Raw genomic sequence first — 18178 nt, forward strand, 5'->3', positions numbered from 1 at the left:
CTATCCCATTCTCAAATCCCCGTCCCACTCCCATCCCTTCCAGGTTTTTCTTCATAAACTTCCATGAAATATTATCAAAGGCCTTCTCCGCATCTATAAATATTAACACTGCTTTTGTATTAATATTTGTTTGCAAAAGTTCCAAAATGTCAATAATGTTCTTGTGTTAGCAAACAAATGTCTACCTGGGAGAAAGCCTGCCTGGTCCTTATGAATTCTCCGCTCCTCCACCTGCAGCTGCTGGGTGACCTTGGGCCAGTCACACTCCTCTGAAGTCTCTCAGCCCCACGCACCTCACAGAGTGTTTGTTGTGGGGAAGGAAGGGAAAGGAGAATGTTAGCCGCTTTGAGACTCCTTAAGGGGAGTGAAAGGCGGGATATCAAATCCAAACTCTTCTTCGTCTGTGGTTTTACATATTAGGACATAATAAAAATCATGTGTTCCTTAGGTTTTAAAATTAGGTAAATATAACCACAGATGAAGAACAGCACAGGACATATTACACTGTGTCAAGATTTATTTAACAAAAATAAAACCAGAATGGAGAAGCTATGTGTGAAAAACTAAGTACGGTACACCTTACGATTCAATAGAACCACCTTTAGCAGCAATAACTGGAAGTAATGGTTTTCTGATGACTTTATCAGTCTCTCCCATTGTGGTGGAGGATTTTTGGCCCACTCTTCTTTACATTGTTGCTTCAGTTTGTTGGGTTTGCTGGTATTTGTTTATGCACGGCTCTCTGGTCTGGATTTTGACTGGGTCATTGCAACACCTTGATTCTTTTCTTTTCCAGCCATTCTGTTGTAGATTTGCTGATGTTCTTGGGACCATTGTCCTATTGCATGACCCAATTTCAGCCAAGCTTCAGCTTTTGGGCAGATAGCCTCGAGTTTGACCCTAGAATACTTCTCTGTACAGAGGAGTTCATAGTCGACTCAATAACTGCAAGGTTCCCAGGTCCTGTGGCTGCAGAACAAGCCCAACTCATCACCGCTTCGCCACTCTGCTTGACAGTTGGTATGAGGTGTTTGTGCTGATACGCTGTGCTTGGTTTTGGCCAAATGTGGTGCTATGCATTTTGGCCAGACAACTCCACTTTGGTCTTGTCTGTCCAAAGGACATTGTTCCAGATGTCTTGTAGTTTCTTCAGATGCAACTTTGTAAACTATCGTGACATGTTCTTTTTAGAGAGAAGAGACTTTCTCCTAACAGCCCTTCCAAACAACCTACTGTATACTGGTTCAGTCTTTTTCTAGTTGTACTGTCATGAGCTGTAACACTGGTGCCAAATGAGGCCTGTAGATCCTGTGATTGAATTCTTGGGTTTCTTGCAATTCTTCTGAAAATTGCACGGTCTGACCTTGGGGTGAATTTGCTGGGACGTCCACTCCTGGGAAGACTGGGAACTGTCTTGAATGTTTTCCGCTTTTGAATAATCTTTCTTACTGTAGAATAATGCATGTTAAATTGGGTAGAGATGGTCTTATAACCTTTGCCAGTTTCATGGGCAGCAACAATTGCTTCTCTAAGAGCATTGCTGACGTCTTTCCTCCTTGGCATTGTGTTAAAACACATCTGAATGCTCCATCAAACTGCTAAAATGTTGACTTTTATAGAGATAGTCACAGTTGCTGATGATCAATTAACCAACACCTGTCTGCTGCTTAGCCTCATAATGATCCTTGTTTTATTTATTTTCTCATAAATAGATCACAATTTACATTTATAGCACTGCATATAACAGTGTGACTTGCCATCAAACCACCTAGGAGTTCAGTGTCAAACAGTTTTCAGTTCAGCACCTAAACCATATGTTAGAACTGGACCACATACTAGCATAAATTCCTTCCAGCATTATTTGCTGTTTTTCCTTGCAAGAGTGCACCCAAACCTTTAACAGGGTGTCATTTGGGAATCTGTTGTATCTATTTGAAGATTGCATTCAGTTACTCAACACTTCCTTATTTGATCTGTAAGCCAGTGCACTATTGTGATCAAAAGGATTACTGTGTAAGTAGTCCTGACATGTTAGAACCTTTTTGAAAAGAAAGATCATGAATGTTCATATTCAACTGATGAAGTAGGAGATGCATTTTAATTCATTAAATGTATAATAATTTCAAAAAAGTTATTTAAATACTAAATACAAAGTGCCAAAAGCTTTTCACATACAGGTCATTCCATATCAAGTGATCCTACTTTTTTACCTCATGTCATCCAATTTTCTTAACATTTTGTATATTTGTTGAATGATCAAAACTAAGTTTAAATCTAAAATTTTACAGTTACAACAAAATACTGTACATAGCAAAAAAAATTATGACACCACTGGAACTCTTTAACTGGTGCCAAGATAACACTCCTTCTACCGAGTTGTCATTTTCAACAAATGAGGAGTGCAGAAAAGAACATTCCTAAAACAACGCTTTGAAACACTGAAATCAATCAAGGGAATACAAGGATTTCATTTCTTTGTTCCATCTACATCCAGTCCAACAGAAATTGTGACCAAAGTGTACTCCTTTAGCAATGAGCAGTGAGAAGTTCGACACTGAAGGAGGTACAAAATCTCTGGATATGGCTGAGATAACTAGGTATGTAACCTGTGAATACAATAAAAAATGGTGGTTGACCTGTGTGCTGTCGGTGGACTTTGAAAGTGAAGACGTAACTCTGCCCTTCTGACACTTGCCGGGCTCAGCATCATAATTTGCTTACACATTTAGTTGGGATGTTCTTAAGGTCAGGCAAGCAGAAGTTCTAACACCGGTCAAACCAAGGACTGCAACTGGCCACACTTGTTGTTGTTGTTGTTTAGTCGTTTAGTCGTGTCCGACTCTTCGTGACCCCATGGACCAGAGAACGCCAGGCACCTCTGTCCTCCACTGCCTCCCGCAGTTTGCTCAAACTCATGCTGGTAACCTCGAAAACACTATCCAACCATCTCGTCCTCTGCCGTCCCCTTCTCCTTGTGCCCTCCATCTTTCCCAACATCAGGGTCTTCTCCAGGGAGTCTTCTCTTCTCATGAGGTGGCCAAAGTACTGGAGCCTCAGCTTCACAATCTGTCCTTCCAGTGAGCACTCAGGGTTGATTTCCTTCAGTATGGAGAGGTTTGATCTTCTTGCAGTCCATGGGACTCTCAAGAGTCTCCTCCAGCACCATAATTCAAAAGCATCAATTCTTCGGCGATCAGCCTTCTTTATGGTCCAGCTCTCACTTCCATACATCACTACTGGGAAAACCATAGCTTTAACTATACGAACCTTTGTTGGCAAGGTGATGTCTCTACTTCTCAAGATGCTCTCTAGGCCTGTCATTGCCCTTCTCCCAAGAAGCAGGCGTCTTTTAATTTCGTGGCTGCTGTCACCATCTGCAGTGATCATTGAGCCCAAGAAAGTAAAATCTCTCACTACCTCCATTTCTTCCCCTTCTATTTGCCAGGAGGTGATGGGACCAGTGGCCATGATCTTCGTTTTTTTGATGTTGAGCTTCAGGCCATATTTTGCGCTCTCCTCTTTCACCCTCATTAAAAGGTTCTTTAATTCCTCCTCACTTTCTGCCATCAAGGTTGTGTCATCTGCATATCTGAGGTTGTTGATATTTCTTCCGGCAATCTTAATTCCGGCTAGGGATTCATCCAGCCCAGCCTTTCGCATGATGAATTCTGCATATAAGTTAAATAAGCAGGGAGACAAAATACAGCCTTGTCGTACTCCTTTCCCAATTTTGAACCAATCAGTTGTTCCATATCCAGTTCTAACTGTAGCTTCTTGTCCCACATAGAGATTTCTCAGGAGACAGATGAGGTGATCTGGCACTCCCATTTCTTTAAGAACTTGCCATAGTTTGCCGTGGTCGACACAGTCAAAAGCTTTTGCATAGTCAATGAAGCAGAAGTAGATGTCTTTCTGGAACTCTAGCTTTCTCCATAATCCAGCACATGTTTGCAATTTGGTCTCTGGTTCCTCTGCCTCTTCTAAATCCAGCTTGCACTTCTTGGAGTTCTCGGTCCACATACTGCTTGAGCCTTCCTTGTAGAATTTTAAGCATAACCTTGCTAGCATGTGAAATGAGTGCAATTGTGCGGTAGTTGGAGCATTCTTTGGCACTGCCCTTCTTTGGGATTGGGATGTAGACTGATCTTCTCCAATCCTCTGGCCACTGCTGAGTTTTCCAAACTTGCTGGCATATTGAGTGTAGCACCTTAACAGCATCATCTTTTAAAATTTTAAATAGTTCAGCTGGAATGCCATCACTTCCACTGGCCTTGTTATTTGCAGTGCTTTCTAAGGCCCATTTGACTTCACTTTCCAGGATGTCTGGCTCAAGGTCAGCAACCACACTACCTGGGGTATACGAGACATCCATTTCTTTCTGGTATAATTCCTCTGTGTATTCTTGCCACCTCTTCTTGATGTCTTCTGCTTCTGTTAGGTCCTTTCCACTTTTGTCCTTTATTGTGGAAATCTTTGTACGAAATGTTCCTTTCATATCTCCAATTTTCTTGAACAGATCTCTGGTTCTTCCCATTCTATTGCTTTCCTCTATTTCTTTGCATTGCTTGTTTAAGAAGGTCTTCTTGTCTCTCCTTGCTATTCTTTGGAAATCTGCATTCAATTTCCTGTATCTTTCACCATCTCCCTCGCATTTTGCTTGCCTTCTCTCCCCCGCTATTTGTAAGGCCTCATTGGACAGCCACTTTGCTTTCTTGCATTTCCTTTTCATTGGGATGGTTTTCGTTGCTGCCTCCTGTATAATGTTACGAGCCTCCATCCATAGTTCTTCAGGCATTCTGTCCACCAAATCTAAATCCTTAAACCTGTTCCTCACTTCCACTGTGTATTCATAAGGGATTTGACTTAGATTGTATCTTACCAGCCCAGTGGTTTTTCCTACTTTCTTCAGTTTAAGCTTGAATTTTGCTATAAGAAGCTGATGATCTGAGCCACAGTCAGCTCCAGGTCTTGTTTTTGCTGACTGTATAGAGCTTCTCCATCTTTGGCTGCAGAGAATATAATCAATCTGATTTCGATGCTGCCCATCTGGTGATGTCCATGTGTAGAGTCGTCTCTTGTGTTGCTGGAAAAGCGTGTTTGTGATGACCAGCTTGTTCTCTTGACAGAACTCTATTAGCCTTTGCCCTGCTTCGTTTTGATCTCCAAGGCCAAACTTGCCAGTTGTTCCTTTTATCTCTTGACTCCCTACTTTAGCATTCCAATCCCCTATAATGAGAAGAACATCCTTATTTGGTGTCACTTCTATAAGGTCTTGTAAGTCTTCATAGAATTGGTCAATTTCAGTTTCTTCAGCACAAGTAGTTGGTGCATAAACTTGGATTACTGTGATGTTAAAAGGTCTGCCTTGGATTCGTATCGAGATCATTCTATCATTTTTGAGATTGCATCCCAGTACAGCTTTCACCACTCTTTTGTTGACTATGAGGGCCACTCCATTTCTTTTATGGGTTTCTTGCCCACAGTAGTAGATATGATGGTCATCCGAACTGAATTCACCCATTCCCGTCCATTTTAGTTCACTGATGCCCAGGATGTCAATATTTATTCTTGCCATCTCATTTTTGACCACCTCCAACTTACCCAGGTTCATGGTTCTTACATTCCAGGTTCCTATGCAATATTTTTCTTTACAGCATTTGACTTTCCTTTCGCTTCCAGGCATATCCGCAACTGAGCGTCCTTTCGGCTTTGGCCCAGCTGCTTCATCAGCTCTGGATCTACTTGTACTTGCCCTCCGCTCTTCCCCAGTAGCATGTTGGACGCCTTCCGACCTGAGGGGCTCATCTTCCAGCGTCATATCTTTTATATGCCTGTTGTCTTTGTCCATGGAGTTTTCTTGGCAGGGATACTGGAGTGGCTTGCCGGTTCCTCCTCCAGGTGGATCACGTTTGGTCAAAACTCTCCACTATGACCTGTTCATCCCCTTCATGGATCACTGCCTCCCCTTCATGGATCACTGCCTTGCCGTGGCGAAGGGGCTTGAAGAACTCAGAGAAGCTATGAACTATGCCGAGCAGGGCACCCAAGATGAACAGGTCATAGTGGAGAGTTTTGACCAAACGTGATCCACCTGGAGGAGGAACCGGCCACACTTACACTTTGACAAAAAATGAAACATCATGTGCAACAAATTCTATTGAAAAGTGTTTGGTATAAAGTATAATTAATGGAAGAATAAATGTTTTAGACCCATTTGATGTGTAAGGTTTTTTCCATAATTATGTTTGATATGTATTTTGTTGTAATGTTCATGAAATGAAGTACTAACAAGGATGCTTTCAGAGTGTTAATTCTATCATGCAACAGCAAGTTATTACTCTGCTCTGGAACACATTTTAAAAAAGAAAAGCCTCACTAGCCTTTCAGATACTGTTTAATTGAATAACTTTTTGAAGAAATGCCTGAAGTAACTGATATTATACTTTGAAGTCTTGTTTATTCTGTTATACTTTACCCAAAGACGACTCATTTATCCTAAATAGAACCCAATAAGCCCAACATGTATGTACAAAATATGTTTTTAATGTTATCCCATTGAGATACCAAGATAAAATTTTGCTGGAAGCTCTTAGAAGTATGAAATAATACAATTTGGGGGAAAATTTTAATTATTTTTTAAAATAACTTTAAAAAATTAAATTATGTAACTTTAAATTTTAAAGTGGGCCCATCATATGACATTTGAAGAGATTGGTTTTTTATTTTTGAAATATCTCAATTCTGGGCTGAGCTTTTAAGGTTTTTGTGTAGTCTGGCAATGTCCCCCCAAAAAATGAAATTGAAACCCTCATAACTCAAAAACAGGATGAGATAAAAAAATTAAAATTTTAGACTTAGACTTAGTCTTGATCATTCAACAAGTGTACAAAGTGTTAAGAAAACTGGATGACATGAGGTAAAAAAAAAATTGGATCACTTGATATGGAATGACCCATACATTACCTGTGAGTAGTCACACTTAAAATGACCCTGCAAGGCAGACAAGTATGCTACAAAAGGTGGCTGAAGTTGAGGGATAGTGGTTGCATCAAGCCATGCAATAATTGATGAAATTTAACAAGAACCAGAGACTTCCATCACATACCTTTTGATCTTAGCCATTAGAGCTGGAATCTTATGTACGCATAATTAGGAGTAAACCTCGTTGAATTCAGTGGGACTAATGCTACTAAGTGTGCATGCAGATGGCTTTTCCCTCTAGCCCAGCAACAAGAGGCAAACAAGATGCCTGCAGGAAACCCACAAGCAGAGCTTGAGTGAAATAGCCCTCCCCTGATTGTTGTTCCCAAGATACTGATATTCAGAGGCTAGGGTGACACAGTCTGCAGCTTGTACTATGAGAGGCTAGGGAGGCAAGCAAACCAGCCAAAACAATTCCTCTTTCTTGTTAACTTCAGCACTGCCACCAGGAAGATATCTTTATTTTTCTCTGGCTGCTTCCTCTAAATACTCGTTTAACCTTCAGGACTTTAATTAGTCCAATCAACCTAACTCCCAACACTTGGTACAGTGTTATAGCACTTAGACATGGCGCAAATAACAGAGTCTCAGACCAATTTTTCCCCAAACCAGTTATGCTTTTACTTAGAATTTGGTATGGTAACAAGTTATTTAAAAATGAGAAATTGTTCTTAGAAAAAAGGTGATTTTTCAGTTTGTGTACTTACCCATTATAGAAAATAAAACATAATTAGAAATTAATCACATTCCGTTACCTATTCTAGACTGTTTCCATAACCAAGCCAGTATTTTAATTGCATCACTCAGTTTAGTTTCTGAATCTCTCCAGCATCCTGAAAGTCCTCTCCCTATACCTCCTCTGATCTTGCAGGTAGCATACAGCCATCACGACTAATAAGTGTCATGCCACTTTGCTTCTGCTTTGTGGTTCTCTGACATCACCCTCAGATCTACCTCAACTTCACTGGACCACCTTCTCTCTAAGGTGTACAGCCCTCACCTGGGTTCCTGCTAGGTATCTAGGATCTCTTGATTTTTGCTGCCGCCACAGATCCAAACTATCTGATTCCACCTTTAGTGAGGCCAGTCAAGAAACACATGTATAATACAGCAACTTTATTGATAACAGAACTAATAAAAGTAGTCAAATATTAATTCAGCACACAGAAGCATATAGTTTTAGTTATGTAGTTAGAATTTATGTATTTAGTTATGGTCAGAAGTTATTCTGATTCATATAAACACTCCTACCTATTCTACCTTTCCAAAAATACCTAAGCTAAATCCTCCCTCACCATATATCACGAAACTATTACCAATAACAACACTGACCCTATTCCATCTCACTAACCCAATATACTCTCAACCACGTTCAATCCCAACTAGTATTCAAACTGCCCCTCAAAATTCCTATCTTGCCACCACTCACTTCCAATGTTCCAAGTACACTCCCTCCTCCTCCCAACCAACACTTAGCCTAATTCATCTAATCAAATTGCCTCCACATTTAACACTACACACTATCAGAACATCACAGCAGCCATTGCTGCTTGCCTCATCTTTCATAAATTGGTCCAATTTCCTTTTAAAACAAACTGATGGTCATCACTACTGTCTTGTAAAGATAAAGGGACTCCTGACCATTAGGTCCAGTCATAGCCGACTCTGGGGTTGCGGTGCACATCTCGCTTTACTGGCCAAGGAAGTCGGCATACAGCTTCCGGGTCATGTGGCCAGCATGACTAAGCCCTTCTGGCGAACCAGAGCAACACATGGGAACGTTGATTACCTTCCCACCGGAGCGGTACCTATTTATCTACTTGCACTTTGACATGCTTTTGAACTGCTAGGTTGGCAGGAGCAGGGACCGAGCAACGGGAGCTCACCCCATCAAGGGGATTCAAACCACCGACCTTCTGATCAGCAAGTCCTAGGTTCTGTGGTTTAACCCACAGCGCCACCCGCATCCCCACTGTCTTGTACAGTATAGCAAATTCCATAGTTTGAAACTATGTGCTATGTAAAGTACTTTGCCCTCTGACTCTTCCATTTTCAACTTCGTTGCAACACCCCAGGTTTTAATATTATGAAAGAGTAAGGGGGGGAAATCTTTAACCGCTTTATCCACACTATCTATAAATTCATACACTATCACAGCTGCTACACCAGCATTTTCATTTTCTTGACCGCACAATTTTTACCACCCTGAATGATGTGGTGTCATTACAAACATTGCAACTTCACTGCTCATCTCTAAACTTCAGATTATTCACGTTAAAAGGTACAGGTCCCAATACAGATCCTAGCATCACCTCACTTCATACATCTATCCATTGTGAGTATGGTCCATTTATTCCTTTTTCTGCATCCTTTTCTTTAACCAGTTACAGATCCATAAGAGAATCTGTCATCTTATCTTGACTGTTAAGTTACTCAGAAACTCTTGATAAAAAACTTTATTAAAACCTTTTTGAAACTGTAGGTACAAAATGAATACTCCAGGGATGGGAACACAAACTTTGAAAATAAAGGAGAAGTTGCTTCTGGTTGCATGCATTTTTTATCCCTCCCAAAATCAATTTAACTTTTCATTATCCAAAACAGTTTTAAATCTAAATTAAAAGAACAAAGTATTTCAATCAACAGACTGAAAAAGATTGTTTCATTTGAGCCATGACACATTACAGCCCAACCCCATGAAAAGTCTTGCAGCGGTGGTCTGGTGGAGAGGAGGAAAATGGGGTACCCCCAGAACTGGAAGACATTGACTCAGACTTCGGGGAGGGGGGTAAGTCTGCTTCCGTGCCATCAGACACATTGGGTGCCACATCACAGCTGCCTCATGGTGCCTGGGCCACCTCCCACCCCCAAAGAACCTCCTCCCATCAAGGAGGTGCCAGTGGGCAGATCAGACAGAAAGCCAGCCCCATGGACTCCAGCTCCATCGCCAAGGACACAAAGATGGCTGCACCTGCATGAACACACTCAGCAAACCCAGACAGTTCAAAGTAGTGCCACTTACTTGCCCAATCCTGTTTCTTGGAGCGCCAACCATACTAATGCCAGTATCCATTCTGCTCTTCAAAATGAGAGTCTGAGGGACATGGCCCAGTTTGTACTTAGTCAGATATTTTAACCTCTGCTGCAAATGCTAACCAGTGTGCTTTGTAACCTGACTTACATCCCATAGTGATCTATGCATTAAAGCCATCAGCAAAACCTGAGTTGAGAACATGAGTGCTGCATCCACCAGTGAGAGCCAAGGGGCACGCAGAAATGAGGCTCTGGAGAGTGAAAAGGGTTAGTGAGACAGGACTTGTTTGCAGAAGCCATGCTGATTTTTTCCAGCAGGACATATTCTTCCCATCAGTTTTCCCAGAGCAGATTCTCTAACTGGCCTGTAATTTTCTCAATTCTCACACCTGATCCAGTTTTTAAAAAGAGTATTATGTTAACCTCTTCCCAGTTCTAATTTTTTTGCCAAACTGCCCAGAACTTTGTTTCTTGTTCCTCTTATTTGTCTCATTTCTTCAGATTCTGTTTCTGATAATGTCACTCCAGGCACCAGTATCTATGTTCCATCTCCCACAGTAAAAATAAACAGAAATGATTAAATCAGCTTCTGCAAAATTACCTTTGTTTCCTCTATCACACCTTTAACTCCACTGCTGTCCAAAGAACCAACCACTTCCCTAGCTGCTTATGATGTATTTAAGCACTTTTTAAATTGTTGGTATTAATATTTTTAGTGAAATGCATAGCCCATAAATTTACATACTGTCATAGCAATAATTAAACTCACAAACTTTAATTGCTCAGAACTTCACAGCTTTTCTTAACTGATTGTTAGTTATAGTATTCAGATAATTTCCATAGCAGTGAAGAGTTCTGAAAATGTTCAAAGAAAGGGACATCTGTTAGAAGGCACTCTTCACAAATTTTGCAGTGCTACCAAATCATTACTTCTTTCTTTGACTGATAGTCTGGCTCTAGTCAGATCTAACAGAGCTAAATCTCCTCTATACCGTCCATTATATATTACTAAATCATTTGTTAGATGATTCTAACAAATTCTAAACAACTTTAGAATTTCTCTTAAATGTACTGTTTTTGCTTTTTTTAAACAGCACATAATAATCTCCTCTAGATTATTTTCTGAATTTTGAGGCAATGGTTGGCAATGCATCCCTGCTTGGTTTGCATAGACAAATTGGCTTACTTTGCCTTCAGTAGTTATACCAGGTTGTCAAATGGAGGATTTCTACAAACAATATGTTGGTACCTTACATTTCACAATGTGCAGATCATAGCAGTACATAAAATTAATTAATTAACTAATTAATTTATAAGCCACCCTTTAGTCAAAGAGGCTCTCTGAATCACTTACAAAAATCAGTACTAAGGGAGTCCCTGTCCTAAGGCTCACAATCTAAAACAGGAGTGAGGAACAGCTCTTCATTGGCTATTTGTAGTGGGTCCCACTACATGATGACTACAAAAGCTTAGTAGTTTATTATTTAGTTCAATTCATGCAATTCAAGATAACAAAATGAATTCCAGTAGGGATAAATTTAAGGTTCTCCACTTAGGCAGGAGGAACCAGACGCACAAATATAGGGTGGGGGACACCTGGCTTCCTAGCAGTACATGTGAAAAGGATCTAGGGCTCCTGGTGGACCACAAGCTTATCATGAGTCAACAGTGTGATGCAGAAGCAAAAAAAGCTAATGCTATTCTAGGCTGCATGAACAGAAGTCTAGTGTCCAGATCAAAGGGACGTAATAGTCCCACTCTCTTCTGCCTTGGTCACACATCCACACCTGGAATACTGCGTCCAATTCTGGGCACCACAGTTTAAGAAGGATGTTAACAAGCTGGAACATGTGGAGAGGAGGGCAACCAAGATGATCAAGGTCTGGAAACTAAGCCTTATGAGGATCGGTTAAAGGAGCTGGGTATATTTAGCCTGGAAAAGAAGGGCTGTCACGTGGAAGGTGGAGCCAGCTTGTTTTCTCCTGCTCTGAATGGTAGGACTCGAACCAATGGCTCCAAGTTACAAGAAAGGAGATTCCGACTAGACATGCAAAAATACTTTCCGACAGTAAGAGCTGTTTGACAGTGGAACAGTCTCCCTCGGGAGGTTGTGGACTCTCCTTCCTTGGAGGTTTTAAAGCAGAGGTTGGATGGCCATCTGTCATGGATGCTTTAGCTGAGATTCCTACACTGCAGGGGGTTGGACTAGATGACCCTTGGGTCCCTTCCAAACTCTAAAATTCTATGATTCTATTCTCTCTATAAGGCATTCCACTTTATCCCCCCCGCCCCCCCCCCGCCACTGCTACACATTAGGTTTGTATTTCTCTTTATTCTTTGGAATAGCAGTGTTTTAGTGTAATCTGCTTTCTCCCTAAAGCATACCACTATATGTGTTTTTCTTTTCCTGGCAAGATAGGGTTGACGTCATTTTTGTTGTTTTCTAAATTCCTTAGAATGACTGCTACATTCATGATATGGAAGCTTTTATCTGGCTGGGAGGTGGAGGAGGATTTTTACCCTGTGTGGCTGAAATTAACTTGTCAGAAGTTTCCAACTTTAGAAGCTTTTACAGCTCAATTGAACCATTATTCAAAACTGAATGAAGAGGCTGTAGACTATAGAAGCTCATGAAAATAAATTTCACAAGAATGCTTGTATCTGAAGTCTTAGCTCTATGCCATTAATTTAACAGCCTCTGAAATTTGTATGCTATTTAGAAATCTACAGTCCTGTCATTATATTATTGACTATTGAGTATATGTGTGTTTTTATGTATTGCCTTTGAAACGGTCCTAAATTTCCTGTATGTTCACCAGCTGGTTTTGTTGTCTCCCCTGGTATTCTGTGCAGAGTTGGGCTTTGGCTGCAATCCACACCTTGTTTATTCTTCAGTACTCCACCATGGTATTTTGGGAGAATCTGCTAAAATGAAGGAAGATGACTCCCTTCAGCCAACCAACTTTCACGGCTACTTGTCAAAATAACCTTCAAATGACTCTTTTGGTAATATACCAAAGCAGGGGCACCGAATATATGGGGCGCAAGGGGCCGAAATCCCCCACCACTGCCACATGCCGCAGCCCCTGTGTGGGAGCCCAGGAGCCGGGAGGCAAAGATCGCCCTCCATGGGCCCTGCCCTTGCCAGGCACATGCCATGGGGAGAAGGAGGCCGAGGATGGAGCCCAGCTCAGTGTGCGAGTATTGGCATCACGGGGGCGGGATGCATCCCATGACATCACATGACATGTCACGTGATGCACCCCATGTGGTGGGCAAGTTGGCATCCCTGCACCAAAGCATGGTAGCAGAATACTATTTTCACTTCAAGAAGTACTGCCACAATGATAATTTAAGAATCTGCTAAAAAAGAGGATATTCTGGTTCCACCAAAAGTACAGTGGCTGCCATCCTAGGCATGCCTACCTGGGAGTAAGCTCTAGGGAACACAGGAAAATGCTTAGCAAACATGCAGGCACTTAGTCTTCAAGTTTCCTACCTCAGTAAAAGAGCTGACTGCTAAACCCTGAATGAAGAAATCCCTACTTGAATATATACATCAAAGGGGGAATTGGCATGATGGCCATTTTTATAGTATTTAGACACCATTTTTCAATCCAATGGAAGTGACTTACAATTAAAGTTAAAATGCATAGTTATAGGACATCTCCACGTTCTGAAGCAGTTTACTGCTCATATAGTAAAGTCAGTGTGGTGTAGAATGTTGGACCAGGACCTGGCAGAGCAGGATTTGAATCCCCACTTAGCCACGAAGCACACTGGGTGACCTTGAACCAGTCACCATCTCTTAGTCCAGGGGGTGTCCACCTGGTCCCTACCGCCCACTGGTGGGCGTTTCAGGATTCTAGGCGGGCGGTAGGGGGTTCTATGGCACAAGCTGAATCCTCCTTCCATCGAGCACTGGGGGGGCGGTAAGGAAACTTTACCATCAAGAAAGATGCATTGGGGGCGGTAGGTATAAAAAGGTTGACTACCCCAGTCTTAGCCTAACCTACCTCACAGAGCTGATGTGAGGATGAAACGAGGAGGAGGAGAACCATGTACACCACTTGAGATCCTTGGAAGATAAAGGTGGCATATAAATGGAATAAACAAATGAATAATGTTCAATAGCACATTTTTAATTAGCTGGAAAGCTTCTCAGAGGCCAGAATAGGAAGCAGAATACTGGAACTGATAGACCTAAGAGTGAGGAGTGGAGTGGCTACAAACCATCCCATAATACACATCACAGTGATAAATGCAACACCCTCAGAGAAGCAACAAAACAAAGCATTAAAATCAGTAAATGGGGTTCTTCCATAGTGGTGGCAGTAGCGGAATGAAGGGCCAGATGTTACAGTGAGTCCAGACTGCCTCTTCCTTGTGTCTTGGCTCTGCTCCCTGCTTTACACAGGGCCGTCCTCTGTTTGAAGGCCTGTTTAGTCCAAGTCTGGTTAAAGAGAAGAAACCTATTGGTAGCATCCGGACGCAGAGCAAGCCCACAGTTCTTCCTCTATGGTGAGATATATTGTAATTCTATTAAAGTGATTTTTCTATATTTCTATCTCTATATATTAAATCAGCACATGCAGATCTGTGCATTCTTTTCTGATGATGCATAAGTGGCTACCTTGCTCCCAGCTGCTCAAACTGCCTACACTGCACTGATGCAGTCTATATTGGCACTGAGTGTTATCTCTGCATACCAGGAAGCATACCTTGCAGTGGCTATTTCAGGCTGGGGGGTGGGGTGGGATGTCCTCCCTCTGGCCCAAGATGCTAATGGTCCCTTGGCTAGATGGCTGACCAGATTTGGCTGGTCTTTCCTTGCAAGCAGTAGGAATAGGAGGACCAGCAGTTAAAGTCCAAAATGACAGTCCCTGCTAATAGCTGTCCAGCTGACACTTAAGTAGCCTTTGCTCATACTGCCTCTTCTATCCCTCTGGGAATGGCTTTTGATCAGTTGCTGCTGCTGCCGCCGCCGCCGTCATCCATCTGTCTCAAGAGACAGTGGGTTGCTCCTCCACGGGTGAAGTCAAACTGCTGCGTTAGCAGCACCAAAGTGGCCTCTGCAGGGTGCAAGCCTGGGCAGTGTGTGTGTCCAGATGACCCTGCCCTCAGCCTTGCTGATGTGGCCCAAAGAGAGAGCAAGACGCTTGGCAGAAGCTTGGTGGGAGGAGGCGTACAAGGGGCACGAGGCATCATCCAACTGCCTTAGGACATCTACTCTGGATTTGTACAGGGTTTACTCCTTAGCCTTTTCTTCTCCCAAAGGTATCTCACAAGGCAGTGGAGGTTTAGGATCAGAGTTTTCCTTCTCCTAGATGGGCTACCTAGTTGACAAGCCCTCTCTGCCCCTCGTGTCTCTCTGCAGCACATGCAGAAATCGTCTTCTTGACCATTGGACCCACTGTTGTTCTCATCTGCACAATCCACCAGAGCCTTGTCTTCACCTGCAGGGGAAGTCCCTTACTCACCAAGGGTTTGAGACCCATCAGCTACCCTCACCTGGTTTAGCCAGCCAGTCGAAACCGTTCCTTGGGGTGTGGCTCCTGTTGCATGCTGACAGCTCCAGGAGCCACAGGTAAGAGCTGAGTGCAGGGTGGGGACCAGAGGTGGACAAACTACACCAGAAGGAGCACGATGTGCCCCCACCAGAGGTACTACCCCTCCGCTAACGCCCCATACACCCTGGCATTCTATCAACCATAGGTGAATAGGCCAGGCTGAAGGGTACTTTGGACTCCCCAGTTTGCAGCTCTCTTCGGGAAGAAGTCAGCTCCTGCCCCAGACTTTGCATCTTCCTAATGTAAAGAACTGGTTTACTTGACCAGACAGAGAAAGGGCAGATGACAGGAAGGAAGGGTTTTATGGTATTATATTTTATTTTTTAATCCATATTATAGCCTTTCAAATGTTTTTAAAAACTATATATTTAAATTCTGTGGCTTTTTTTTTAAAAGCAAAAATAAAATTATGAAACTGATAAACTGAGAATGACAAATAATTCTCCTTTACCCACCTGTTTTCTACAAGTCTGCAGTACAAAAGCTTCCACCACTTATCAGCTCCTTAGACTCCTTCTTTGTGCTGTTTTGTGCGTGTGCAGTTGAGATTTTTTTTTTTTTAAGTTTGAAGAAGGTCTGCCAAGCATAATTAATATTCCTCCTCCACATTCACATTACCATTTCTCCTGACAGTAAAAATTAAAGCATCCAGTTCTATTCATTCAACCCCAGCCCACGGGAATTCAGTCACACAGGAACACTTCTGAGGAAGCCAAAGGTTTGTAGATCTGCAATCAGTCAGTCAGTCAGTCAGTCAGTCATGGCGCTGCACTCATTCAGTTACTTTTGTGGACGAAGTGTCTCTTGCTCCATCCGGATTGGGTGCTTGCCAGTGACACTCCTGAGCCTTGCTCAGAGAGAATGGCAGCCTTGAGAAAGCCATGCACTAGTGATTCAGTTCCCCTCTTGCTTATGATAGGAACAGCTGCAGTATTGTTGCAGTCTTCCTTGTACCAGAGAGCGTTGCCATGGGCACTGCTGCCAAGGAGCACAGAGCAGTGAATAAGAGAGGCTGTCCCCAAACCTTCAAAACTAAACCTACTTATTATACTGTGTATTTTGTTTCAAATAACCTTTTGCCATGGAAGAAAGTTTTATTCTTGTTCTAAACATTGTTGACAGATGTATAATTCGGCTACTTAAATAGATGTTTAATAACCAGGGAGAAGATGCCGCTAAACATTCTACTTAACATCAGGCTTATTTTCTGTGATTATTAAAATGTCATTCATTGCACTGCATTATCAGTTTTCACAGGACTTAATTTGTCAAGCATTCAAAAAGAAGATCACACAAACATTTTACAGATGTGCCTGCGCATTTGCTGAATTCTTGCCAGTAAGTAAAATAAAAAGAAAATCTGGGAGATGTTAAAGACATCTTGCAGGTGATAAAGAAGTTGTGGCGGTGGCAACATCAAGCGCATTTGCCAAGTAAATAGCGTATCCAGATTATAAATGAATATTTACCCAACTGCACCATGACCTTTAACTGAGTCTGTATCCAAAGACACTGTTATCAAACAAGTAAGAGTAAATAACAGTAGGAATAACAGTAATGCTGTCAGCTGCGGTGGGGGGAGGAAATGTTAGATGGCTAGGCACTCCAGCACTGGAGGGTGGACCAGCTTTGGAAACAATTAAATTAATATTAAAACATTCTTAGCATGGCAGAACATTGCAACACAGGAAAGGCTGTGACTTTCAGTTTAGAAGAAAGGCAGACATGAATGAGGTTTATAACATAATTGGTTTGGAGAGAAAGAGTTTCACCCTTTCCTAAGACTAGAACTTTGGCCACCTCCTAAGAAGAGAAGACTCCCTGGAAAAGACCCTGATGCTGGGAAAGATGGAGGGTGCAAGGAGAAGGGGACGACAGTGGACAAGATGGTGGGACAGTGTTCTCGAAGCTACCAGCATGAGTTTGACCAAACTGCAGGAGGCAGTGGAAGACAGGAGGGCCTGGCGTGCTCTGGCGTGCTCTGGTCCATGGGGTCATGAAGAGTCGGACACGACTAAATGACTAAACAACAACAAGAAGACTAGAACTTAGGTTCACAATGAAGCTGATGGGCTGTAGCTTCAGGACTTACAAGCAGAATATGAAATAAACATAGAACTCAATAGCCCAAGAGGTACAGCTACGAGGTGTTTGTTGTTGTTTGTTGTGTTGAATTAGACAACTTCAGGGAACATTCTGTGCTTAATCATCGAAGAGAAAGAACAGGTGTTTGAATAGAATCATAGGAAGCAGAAGATGCTGCCCTTTACCAAGTCAGAGCAGTGGCCCATTTAGCTCCTTACGGTCTGCACTGGGAGTAGCCAACATGGCGCCCTCCATTGACTGGTGGGGCTACACTGTGTTGGAAGTGTTTAGAAATGGAAGGCTTTTTAATACATATGTGGTGGCTATGTAAACAAAAATAAAAAAGGAAGATGGTATATGAGGAATTAAAAAAAATGTTCCTCACATTCCAAAAAAAAAAACCCCAGAAGGCTTTCTTCTAGCTTTAATAGGAAAGGAGAAAAGAAAGGAAAGAACACTATTTATTTTTACAACAGCAGCCACAATAGCATTTTATGCAAGAAACTGGA

The 18178-nt window shown here is 42.2% G+C and overlaps 2 long non-coding RNA genes across 2 annotated transcripts; both read left to right on the forward strand.

Moving 5' to 3' along the window:
• The first annotated feature begins 450 nt into the window (after positions 1-450).
• LOC310833803 lies at positions 451-14131 on the forward strand. The gene is made up of 2 exons (XR_014558938.1): positions 451-2597; positions 10172-14131. It is a non-coding gene; the product is annotated as an uncharacterized lncRNA (long non-coding RNA).
• Positions 14132-14151: 20 nt separating this feature from the next.
• LOC310833745 lies at positions 14152-16926 on the forward strand. The gene is made up of 3 exons (XR_014558908.1): positions 14152-14535; positions 15392-15601; positions 16833-16926. It is a non-coding gene; the product is annotated as an uncharacterized lncRNA (long non-coding RNA).
• The last annotated feature ends 1252 nt before the right edge of the window (positions 16927-18178 follow it).

The sequence above is a fragment of the Podarcis gaigeae genome (genome assembly GCF_964106915.1).
Source record: "Podarcis gaigeae genome assembly, chromosome: 1".
Classification (NCBI taxonomy): domain Eukaryota; kingdom Metazoa; phylum Chordata; class Lepidosauria; order Squamata; family Lacertidae; genus Podarcis; species Podarcis gaigeae.